This window comes from Manis javanica, chromosome 7 (genome assembly GCF_040802235.1).
Source record: "Manis javanica isolate MJ-LG chromosome 7, MJ_LKY, whole genome shotgun sequence".
Taxonomy (NCBI): Eukaryota; Metazoa; Chordata; class Mammalia; order Pholidota; family Manidae; genus Manis; species Manis javanica.
The window spans coordinates 113,620,677-113,633,284 of record NC_133162.1 but is presented as its reverse complement, the minus strand read 5'-3'; the positions used below and the strand labels follow the sequence as shown (position 1 = coordinate 113,633,284).

At 41.4% G+C, this 12,608-nt stretch overlaps 1 protein-coding gene across 17 annotated transcripts in view; it reads left to right on the top strand.

Annotated features, from left to right (window-relative positions):
• Positions 1–12,608, top strand: part of GTDC1 (glycosyltransferase like domain containing 1) — a 352,224-nt gene that overhangs the window by 216,533 nt on the left and 123,083 nt on the right. The window lies entirely within an intron of this gene.

Below are 12,608 nucleotides of genomic sequence, written 5' to 3'. Positions count from 1 at the left end.
TGGGGAAAAATACATTTGAAACCAAAGTTACTCAAAGGGAGAAATAAAGTGGGAGAAACCCATTTATTTCTTGCAAGCAGTCATCCCATGTCTGTCTTGACCTGGCTGCGGAAGAGACCCCACCCAACCTCTCAGGTCCAGATATGACCTCACTTGCCTTTGTAATTACCTATTGATGTGGACATGGACTACTTCTCTCCATCCCTTGGACTAAAGCCAGGTGAGAGATTCTGGAAATATTGCAATTTTGCCCACAGCCTACTCCTCCAGAAATCTTGCCTTACAATCTATTCATTCCCCATTTTCTGCAGTGGCTCCTGTGCGAGAAAACTGGAACACTGCAACCAGACTAATAACATACAAATAGCAACAGCAATAAAATCATGATAATCCTCAAGCTGGAGGATTCAACTAGGTTCAAAGTCCTATGCAGAATAAGTCCATAGCTCGCCCATTCCACAGGCAGGCAGGAGCTGAACAAGTAGAGAGTTCAGAGCAATCATCACGTGGCAGCTGCAGCCAGGGGTCACGTCCAGGCCACAGAAACTGTAGAATTATCTTAAGAGCAATAAGGTACATGTTTTAATGACACCAGCATAAGCAAATCTTGTCCATCAGGTAGGATGCATGTGAGAGAGTGGTCCTGTGATAGGACCAGCAGCAAGAATGGGATCTCGTCCTGGTCTAGTACACCAGACTTTCACCCCCACTCCCTGTGGGAGTTACAGGTGGTCAATATATAGGACTACAGGAGGTACACACACTGGTCATAAAGATAAGTATCCCTGTGGAAGGACAGTGAATGTCCACTGCCAGCCTTCCCACTTGAAGGCAAACTGTTCCTGACTTTCCTGTACTATGTCAACAGAGAAGAAAGCATTAGCAAGGTCCACAACATAATGAAACATCCCAAGTTCCTGACTGAGTGTGTCCATAAGGGCTGCTGTAGAGGGGAGAGCAGCATGCAAAGGGGGTGTGACTTTATTCAATTCCCTATTTCCATAGTCATATACCAGAAGCCGTTTGACTTTTTCACTGGCCAAATTGGGGATTTAAAAGGACTATGAGTGGGCTTTATGATACCCACCATCTCCAACTCCTGTAGAGTTTCTCCAATTCCCTTGTGCTCCCTCAGGCAACTTATACTGCCTAGTATTTGTCTTGACAAGAAATAGGTAGAGCTACAGGTGGTTACCTAGCATGTCCCCTCAGAACTGCCTTTACCACACGTACCCTCAGTCTTGAACTCACCTGCAGTAATCTGTAACCACAGGCCCTGCAGGATGTCTACCCCTAAAATATATTCCGGGATGGGAGAAATGTACACATTATACTCCTTTGGGGGTGAATGCCCTATCCCTAATGGGATTTCTGCTTTGTTCACTGTAATTGCCTTACCCCCATAGTCATCTATCACAGCAGGGGTCCCAGAAAAATGCTCAGGGTTGCCATAAATCAGAGAACATTAAGCTTCTGTGTTCACCACCACCTCCAGGATATGTTGTACATTCACAGAGGACCAATGAATTGTTAATTCTATATGTGGCCATGGTCCCCACCACATCCCCCAAGGTGGAGGCCTTAACCCTTCCCTCAGTCAAACCTGAAGCCCAGTTGTCATCCTGTGGGGCTAAGGGCCCAGGCAGAGTCTGAGTACTGTCCCTCAGGAAATTTTGCAGGGACACAGGATGGACATGGGGCTTAGCCTCTGGATTTTGTGTTCTGGACCTCAGCAGCTGGAACTGCTGCTCTGGCTTTAATTGGTGCCACAGTTCTAACAAGATCCTATTGGGCTGCCCATAAAGTTTTTCTTTCATTACCCTGGCCTTTATGAAATCAACCCATATGTGGGTCCTTAAGACCTTCAGGGGGTCCTTTGCACCTCTCCTTTCAGTCATAGCCCACACTTTCTTCCATGCTCTTATTGTTTCTACCTTTCCCAGATCTGCTAAAATATAAGTAGCCTCACTTAGGGGTTGCCCTATGTGGGGGTCAAGAATTGTCACTAGGGACCCAGAGAGAGATAGGGAGCTGTATGGAGCACCAGATTTCTCATTCCTATGGTGAACAACTCCTCTTCGGGCCCTGGGGGTCCATATTATAGATGATATTTTTCATGCCCAATTCCTGCAACACCTGTTGCAACTCTGCATACATTTTCCAGCTAGTGGGCAAGTATGGTAAATCACCCTGATTAGGCCAAACTGCCCTGATGGCTGCTGTCAGCCAATCCAGAAGCACCCAATTCCCTGAGGTGTGATGGGCACTTTGCAACTGCTGCCAGAGAGAAGGTTGTGTCATCAGGGAAGCCAATCTACCCATCTCACAACCCCACATAACAATGTTTTCTACCCCCACATCCCAGAGATGTAAAAAACATGTAGACAGAAGTTCCAGTGGCTTCTGCCAATACCAGACGCTCATGTCCACCAGCTCATCCTGGGTTTAGGGGCAGAGCATGGAGGGCTCCACAACCTGGGGAGGGGGCAGCTCCTCCCCCTGAGGAGCCTGTGGTGGTTGTATTTTTACTTTCTTAATTACTACCAGGTGGGCCTTTAATAGAGGAGAGGCTGGGGCCTCAGGCAGTGGCCTCAGCAACGCATCGGCCCTCGGCCCCACCCCTTCGTCCTCTCCCAACATCTCCTCTACCATCTCCAGGGCTGAAGGCACTGCTCTTACCTCCTCCTCCCCCACGGCCTCCTGCACCACGGATTCTCCAACTGCCTCCTCCCTTCTCTAATAACGTATCTTCCAGTAGCATGACCCATCTTCTCAATAACTGTCTCTATTTCTTAAGGGCATCCTGTAGAACATCGCCCAGCTCCTCCAAGCAATGCTGAAGTGTGTCTCTCTCCTGCCGAAGTCTCTCCTTGATAACCCTCTCTCTCTCTTAAATAACCCTCTCTCTCCTCAATAACACTTTCCACTGTCTCAAGGAAAAGAGATCCTACAATCTCAGCTGCTACCCGGCCACTCAGGGCCTCTAAGCAGTCTTCTGTCTCATAGAGGGATAATTCTGCAGCTTCTGGTGTCTCCACACTTCCCCAATTCTGAGGAAGTCCCCACCCCTCCCACCCCCCCGTCTATGAGGTCCTTTACCCTAGACCAATTCCCCACTATGGGCTCCTCAATTGGAAGCCCCACAGATAGCGTGCTCCTGAGTGAAGCTGCATCCTCTACCACTGCAGCCACTGGGGCCTCCCCACCATCCATGGGCAGTTTGGGGTGGGTTCCAGGCATCTCCCCACCATCTCTAGAGGCAGCCCACCCAAGGGTTTTACCCATGTAGACAGATTTCAGGATCAGAGGTCCTGCCAACTACCTCAAGATGTAACTCCGAGGGGATAATCCTGGGGCAAAATACCTTTGAAACCAAAATCAGTCAAAGGGAGAAATAAAGTGGGAGAAACCCATTTATTTCTTACAAACAGTCATCCCACATCTCTCTTGACCTGGCTGCAGAAGAAGAGACCCCACCCAGCCTCTCTGGTCCAGATATGCCCTTGCTTGCCCTTGTAATTACCTACTGATATGGAGGTTGATTACTTCTCCCCACCCCTTGGACTAAAACCAGGTGAGAGATTCTGGAAATATTGCAGTTTTACCACAATTGTAAATGGGAGGCCATCAACCAGTTCTAGCGAACCCATTCACACCAACCCTGCCATTCCTACACACCCGCTGCCAACTACTCAAAATACTAAGAGCAAAATGTTAGCCAGCTGGAGGAGAAGCAAAGAGAGCAAGGAGCTCTGTGATCCCATCTCAGCTAAAATTCCTTTACACAGCACAGAAACCAATCAATTGGTATACCTGTTGAGGCAGTTTTTAGCAAAAATATACAGAGATTTGGTACTCAACCCTCATAAATAGGTATGATGCTCAGATTCAAAAAATAATGTGCAACGGAAGCACAAATTATGTGAGAATTTAACTTCTGAAGTCAATGAGTTCGACTCAGAAATCTCATGTTATTTAAAGTAACTTTGGAAAAATCCTGTAGGAAGGCACGACCATAGAGACTGAGTTAGGGCCTTTATCCAGTAAATATCATAAAGCTCATTGTTTTCTTTTGGTGTTTGTAGAATTGTTTGTTTCTCAGCTGAAGCTGTAACTGGCTTGAGTTTAGAGTTAGTGTCATTCAAAATACACGCAAACCTTTTCATACTTACTCACTTTGCAGGTATTGGATTTTTTACAACCTTACAGTGAGCAAGTCTGTCAGCACCATTTTCCCAACAGCTTTTGCTTACTTCAGCACATTCTGGTAATACTTGGAATATTTCAAACTTTTTCATTATTGTGTTTGTTATGGTGATCTATCATCAATAGTTATGACTCACTGAAAGCTCAGGTAATGGTTAGCACTTTTTAGCAATAAAGTATTTTTTAATTGAGGTATTTAAGTTGTTTTTTTAGACATCATGCTGTTGTCCACTTAGTAGACTACAGTATACAAAGTATAAACATAACTTTGACATGCATTGGGAATCAAAAACTTCATTTGACTTGCTTTATTGCAACATTCACTTATTGAAGTGGTCTGGAACCTCAGTATCTCCAAGGTATTCCTGTATAAGTGTATGCTAGGCTCCTATTCCAAGGCTCATTGCATAAAGGCACCTGGAAACTTGTTTATTCCTACGTAATAGGTGAAATAGCTACTTCTCCCAGCCTTGAAGGAATATCCTTGTTATTTGAGTTTGTCCTATATTTTAGTTGTTTCTCAGACTTTGTGATTGTCTTGAGTAGCCTGATTTGTTCCTAATAGGTCCAGTTGTTAAGGTTTTGCCAAGACCTGTCAGTATTTCAAAGGGAGGGATCTTAGAAGTGCCTAATTTGAGGCTAATTGTAAGCCACATCCTCAAGAAGCCATTTAAGGTATTGGAAATATATAGTGTCTTGTGGGTCTGTAAATTGTAACCCTGCTGACTTCCGTACCAGGAGATCAGGAGCTGTACCCTGGGTGACAGTTGCAAAAATCGTGGCCTTAAGTGTGTATAAGCCTCTTTGTGGAGGTATCTGTGAGCTGTGGTGAGGCCAAGGGAGGACCCTGATATGGTGTCTCCCTGCACATGTTCCCTGGGATGCCTCTGTAGCATCTGGATATATGGCAAACCTGAAGCCTGCCCCACAGACTGAAACCCCAGGGCAGAACAATAGTCCTTTTTCACATGAAGACTGGGGGTGTGTTTCAGTCTGGTGTTTGTGCATGCCCTGGGTGGGTGTAGCCTGCCCCGGACTGTCTCTCCAATTGTGTCAGACTCATGGGGTCCAGAAATGTCATCCCCTTTAGCGAGCAGAGCCATGTGTGCTCCAGAAGCATCCCCTGTGGGGGTTGTGAGTGCCCCACGGCTGTGGTGAGGGGTGTGAGGCACTCCACCAGCACGTCCATCCATGGAGAGAATCCAGCAGGTCCCTGCCTCACCAGCAGTCACTTTAAGATTAATAAATGGTTCTCTGTGCATGTGGCCTAGGCACCTTTCAAACTATTGCTCTTGCTCTGGGTCTCGGGGTGAGTGCATCTCTGTGTGTGCCCTTTAAGAGCAGACCTTCCATTCCCTTGAGCCTGGTGGTTCTCCTGTTGATAAGCCCCATTGGTTTTCAAAGTCAGATGCTTCAGGGTCTTCTTTCTCCAGGGCAGCTCTCAAGGGTTGGGGTACTTGAATGCAGGACAAGCCCCTCATGCCTCAGGGATAAGCTCTGTATTATGAGATCCCCTCAAATTTAGGTGGCCACACCCTGAGGGGATTTCTTGCAAGATCATGTCTCTGCCTCTCCTACCATCTGGATGTGGCCATTCTGTCCCTTATTGCAGAAGCACTGCCCAGCGGTTTTCAGCACATTTTCAGAAGAAATTATTCCAGAAGTTCTGTAGATTTGTTGTATTTTTAGTAGGAAGTAAGTTCAGGATCCTTCCACACTGCCATCCTGAACCTTCCTCTTAATTCCTTTAAATAATGATAACCCTTCAGGGATGATGAACATCAGATAAGATCCAGATGAAAGTGTTTAGTTGCCAGAGGCCGGGTGGGAAACTGCAGAGTCCACACTGGGGGCCGGAAAGCCTGGGCTCAGTTCCTGACTCTGCCCTTACTTGCTGTGCGGCCAGTCAGTTTGTCTGAGCCTCAGTCTCTTAATCTGTAATATGAGATGGCTATACAAAATCACTTCTATGGGCGATCGTATTGTATACCTAAAATCATCATATTTTTTAACCATGTGGGTGTATACAACCTTTCTTGTACTTCTGTTTTCTTGACACCACCTTGTAATCAAGAGCATTGTAGACACAGGAGGGACACCAGTGCAAGTATAAATCATTCCACCCATGCTTGGGAAAACAGCATACTCCACCCATGTATGGTATTTCTTAGCACAATTCCTTAGGGCAAAGATTTATGGATGTAGCCAATGATGGTGTTACTGTTGCTTTTAATTTGCCATCTTTGCTTAAATGACATTGGGCTTTGGTCATGCAATGCTGTGCTTGGCTCAGATGACCTAGCTATTTGTGTTCATTTAGCATTCTAAAAATGCACCTACATCAACACTGAGCTACCTTATATGTTTGCTTTTTCATTTATTATTATTATTTTGCTAAGTCTCTTTCCATAAAGAAATATGATTGCAGCAGAAGGGGCTTTTTGCTGTGTTTTAGAAATATATCTTTGAATAACCCTTAAACTACATTAACAGTATACCCATAAACGACAGTGACAGGCTTTCTCTAACCCCTGAATCCCCAGTCAAGGGGAATATTGCCACCGTAGCCCAGGATTCTTTCAGATAGATGGTTTTGTAAGGGTATGGATATGTGTCACAAATTCCAGTTCCCTAAATAACTGTTTCTCTGCTCTCTCCTGCTGTCCCTAGATCTCCTCTCTCCTCCTCTTTCCTCCTTCCCTTCCCCTTCACCCCCTCCTTCCTTTTCCTTCCTTTATTATTAGGTGGAGAAGGAGGTAGAGCAGGAGCCCTGGGAAGTGCTCTGTTGTTCCCCTCTGAAGTTTCCTCCAGTGCTGTTATCTGATTTCCCTGGTGTTTTAGTCTTCCAGCCACTGTAGCTATAGTAAAGCGGGCCCGTGCCTTTTTCAGAACTTCTTTGGACCTTTTTGATGCCCTGCCAAATCAAACAACTTGTCCTCTTACCTAAAAATCTGAAGTTAGGCAATTGCAAACAGCATTGCATGGTGAGAAAATTTTGTTTCCTCACTTATGTTTCTGGATGTTGTTCTTTGACAGTAAAATATAGTAAAGGTGAGGGAAAAAGGCCTGTTGCAGACATTTATTAACCCTGGTTTTCTCTTTCTTGCCTTACCTTGAGTCTTAGGACAGCCTCACTAGGAAACTCAACAACTTTTCCTCCAGTACCCTTCTAAGGAGTGGAGGAAATGAGACTCAACCCCTCTGCTGATTTTAGAAAGCCCCACTTAGATAAGACAAGGAGGCAACCAAGTGTTCAATATAAGTGGCAAAACGTTTTGCATTAAAGGTATTTTTCTTTTGAAAGCGAAATATCTTCTAACTCCAGTAATTTGAGGGTGCAAAGTTTGCTAATGGCAGGCAATCCCCTGATAAGTAGCAGGTTGTAAAATTAGAAAAAAATTGTTTATATGTGGGACAAAAATATTTTTCAGTTGTAAAAGAAAATTATTTTTGAAAAAGAGGTGATACAGCTTAGTGTTTGATCTAGCATGACAATTTTCCTTCAAGATCCTTATGAAAGTTTCAGTGCCAGAATTTCACACATATATATTCAGAGATAAATGTTTTTAAAATGAAGAGCTTCCTTTAACAGAATCACAGCATTGCTTAACTCAAATTAAGTACTGATAATATGTAAAAAGTAGTTTTCAGGCTGTGTTCACTCACAAATCTGATATATATGTTTTCTCCCCCAAATGGGTGGGTTTTTAGTTCAGTGAACAAATTTTAATTTGTGGGAGGTTTTGATGGTTCTATTATGAAACCTTGCAGAGACATAATAACAACGCTTGTAGATTATACATATGGCTTGATTAACATTGGTACAGTATTGCTTTAAAAATGGGTATGATTTTATATATTGCTCAGGCTCCAGTTAATAAACAGCTATGTTATACAGCTAGTCTGACGTTTCTTGCTAGGTTTTCAGAGGGCAGACTTTTTAATCTAGTTCTGCAATTATACCTTCTAAAATACATTTTACATTTGTGTTCGGACCCATTCATGGAAATACCCCTTTCTTAAAATGTTAAGAATATTGTTCTTTCCAGAAATGTGTATTTAATAGTACACTCTGAAGAAATAAAGACATTTTTTTGTTGTTGTTTCCAAGAGGGGATTGTTTGGTAATTAGATATTATTGTTAAAGAGGCAAATTATTTTGAAAATACACATTTACTGAGAGGAGATCTGGGAATGTAAACTAGACAGAAAGGTTACATCTACAATAGCTTAATACCAGTACAGCAGCAGTTTCGTAAATTGGTATATAAACAAGCATCTGTTGGAGGAATGTAAGAATGACATCATAAAGGATGTATGGAAAATTTTAATTGAAAAAGAATGATGCACAATTGCAGCATGACTTTAAGTCTAAATTGATTCTGCCAACAGAGTAAAAGTGGGATTCTTTTAAAACATTCCAATAATGTAAAGTATTTAAAATGTAATGTCCTGTTAATGTACCTAAAAATTAGACTTTAGGTCATCCAATAAGAGTACTGCTTACTGTAATACAGCCTATGTAATATGCAATTATCTTGACAATAGTTTTATTTTTCAACAATTTTGTCATAAAACAGCAGTAAGATACAATGAATTTGATTCATTTTTTGTGTGTGAATCATTTAATAGGCCATTACATCTACTATATTAGACTCCATTCTCCTTTCAGAGCTTTTCATTATAAGGCTGTCTTTAATGGAAAGAAGTTTAACCTTCCCTCCCAGATAGATTGAACCCCATAACAGTGTAAACATTCTCATTATAAAATAAAATCCCCTTCCCCAAGGGCAGCGCTATAATTATGTTGCAGAGCATCGTATGAATGTTTCTCTTCAGAAATGCTGTCTCATTCTTGCTCTCAAGTTTTTTATACTTTTCGAACAGTCAATAATATTTTAAATTATAGTTTTGTAAAACGTATAGGAATTCGTTTAAAAAATTTTTTTGAAGTTGTTTTAATCAACTTTGAGAAGAAGTCATCAGTAAAATTGCTGTTGATTTATAAATAGGATAATTAGAGGCTTTCCTCCTAAGTACTGTTCACTGGCATTGTGGCTGTTTTTATTGCCTAGTCAAACCTCTTCATTCAATTTTAAAATTGCCTTTTGAATGAACTGCACTACGAGCTTGCCAAATAGTGTCACCGTTAATACTTTACCTCCTCTATTTCATTGTCCAGTCTGCAAATGCACAATAAATTGTTTGATAAGGGGGTCAATGAGGTTGTACTAGTTTTTAAGTGAATTATAACCAAACAGTTCAGATTATGTCACACACTTACTGTTATTGGAGAACTGTGTTTAAAAGATAGCAGTACAGTACTTCAGTTCATTTTGCATTGCTAGATCAAGAATGTATTCTGTACAGATCAACATCTAGTGTAAAATAAAATCAAGTAGTACAAAAAAAAAAAAGAATGTGCTCTGTACAAATCAGGATACCATGGTTCTTCAACAGATTGCCAGTCTTTCTACCAAGAGGAAAGAAAAATGCCGCTTTCATATTTGTAGACTTCACGTCTTATGAAACGTTTACTGGAAGTGACATACTTACCAGGTTCCTAGTTCAGAAAAAGACAGCCTGGTTTCTATGTGAATGTGTTGGAACAAAGACTTCAGATGATTATTTCAGGATAATAATTTTATGAAGCTTCCAAAGGAAGTATTCATTGGAAGGCCTGAGGACCATATGTTGTTAGTACAGAAATGCACAGTCGACTCGGTGTTATCTGCTACACAGGTAGCAATTATATTTCCAAAGGTGTGGAAACTCATTGGTTATATACTGTGTATGCTAAGAGGCAGTTCTTCCATACTTTGACTTGTAAGTGCGTAATTATAACCTCTTTTCAGGGTTACTTTCATCAGAAGGAAGTCAGGATTTTCTTAAATGCATGTCTTTCTGCTTATGCAGAAATGGTGAATGTTTCTAAGAAATGTAAAAGGCAGGAAAGTATGAAACTTTGTGCTTGTTGCGTCTAAAAGCAAGTCTGTTTGTGTGTGTCTCTCTCTTTGTAACAGAAGGAATGTTTCTTATGTTTCTGTCTTCAGACAGTTGGCACACATTTCATCTCAGCAGCTGCTTTCTCTTAAAGTGCAGTAGAGTGTAGGACTGTAGTGACACCAGCATTAATACTTCACATTCTGCTATCATATGCTGTCACTGGGAAATATGGATCTAGGTTACATGTGTTTGCAGACTTTGTACTGCTGAATTATGAAAGCTGACTCTGCTGGAGGATTGTGTTGTATTCAGAGACTGTGAACTGAACAATAAATGAATGCAGTAGGCTGTTTAGAGTGCTATCCCCTGCTCTCCTTTGGGGCCTAATTGAACCTAAACTTTAAAATTCAGAAGTGCCAAAGTATCTTACCATAAGCATCTGAATAATTTTGTCAAAAGGCATTATCTCTCACTTAAAATTTTCTTTGATTCCCCTTTCCTTTCCTCCAGTTGTACAAATTGTTGCACTTTGGATAACATAAAACAATAAAACATGTACAAATGATCAAAGAAAAAATGTTTCCTGTTCAGATGAAAATCTGCACAGAAAATTATTGTTAAAATCACTTACCGTGGTGGTCAAAAGGTTAAATAAAGTTTCAGATTTTATTTCTTATGTAAGTAGTTTAAAATATAATATTCAGGACACAACTAGTAAGATCACAATTGTGCTTTTTTTGCCTTTGCATCTGAGCTATGTTGCACACAAAGACACCCACCATATGCACATACACACATGTGTAGTTATACACATGCACACGTATTAATTATTTGAGGTTATGAATACACTTGAAAAAGTAAGTGCTGTTGATTTATAAACAGGATATTTAGAGGATATTAAGTAACATAATTCTATCATAATAAATTATGATTGAGCACATGTGAGGAAAATTTAGGTGAGGACACATTTCTAGATCAGTGTCTGGAGGTACAAACCCAAAAGGAGAGTCAATTCAGAGAGGCTGCATTTTGAACTATTTGAGGTTAAGGGATGCGTAGTGAATATTTATTGGCCCTGAATACTTTGATGCCTTTTTAAATTTTAACACAGCTTAAACTTGCTTGACTTATTTTTCTGGGCTTTTCTTGGACTATCTAACTTGGAGTTTAGTTGACATTTTAGATAATGGGGCAGAGACTTTTTTGACCTTTATGTTCAATTATTTCCATTGGAAAGTTCCTTGAGAATCATCTTGAGTCATGCAAGCTACCCATGTATTTACACGCTGCATTTACAAGGTAGCAGTCCTAAGTAGCGTGAACTACTTTTACTTAGGAAACATGAAGGTCTCAAGTTGTAAAAATGCAATTTTGTAAAAATTTAGGATTCTTAATCTTTGAATCAGTTATTTGTATTACCCGGCTGTGCTGCTAGAGAGAGAAAGCAAGCTTTCCATCTTCATAGCACACCATTAAACAGTGGTTCTGGCCATGTTGTTCACTCATAAAAACTCAAGGAAGAATTGGGCTTCTTTTTAAGTTTAGAAACTTAGTTTTACTCTTTTTCTAAAAATTGGTGTCAAAAGATACATATCCCCAAATCACATGAAAAATGCCATTCCTTATTGTTTTGCCTATGAAATGTATAAACTGATTGCTGTTAACAGCAAGAGACTTAGCAGTTTGGACACTGCAAAAAATCACATTAGTAGCCTGGAATGATCCTTTTCTAACTGTGGCCGTCTCCTTATGACTCCATATGTCTCGAGTGTGACCAGTGCAGCATTTGCTAGTCCCTTTTCCTTGCAGAAGCTGACCTCTAAGTTGCCCGTATAAAAATGTCTTCAGTGTGAGACTGCACCTCAGACAAGCCCCCTGTCCCATCTCAAGAAGGCGAAGCACAGGACTCATCTTTGCGTACAGCTGGTGTGATGCCTGACACAGTCCTCATGGGATATTCCTTTGACAACACAGCTCTTTGACATGGCACTTCCCTGTCATTTTGCATGAGAAATATTGTGCAGGGCATTGGGGGCCCTCACGACCGGCCATTAGAGCTTCATTCTGTATCTGCCTGGAATTGATGCTGCCTCTGGAAACTTCAACAATGTTTGTCAAAAAGAAGGGTTTCTGCTGAAAACAGTACTGTCTGGGGTTGGGCTCTAATGCCCACTGATGGCTGGTTGCAAAAACATAAAACACATTAACAGTTTTCGCGGTAGAGTTAAACGTATGAATGAATCGAATGAAAGGTGAAGCAGCACTTTGCTTGCTTAGACACGGGTCTGTGCATTTGGGGACTGTTAGATAATATGGTCCCGACACTACTTTTTCTGGGAGGGTTTTTGTAACCTTAGGTTTCCTTTGTGTTTCTCCTCTCACCACAACCACCCTTATTGAAAAGGAAATCATTACATAAAACTTCTCAAAGTGACTTATAAAATCAAAACACATGT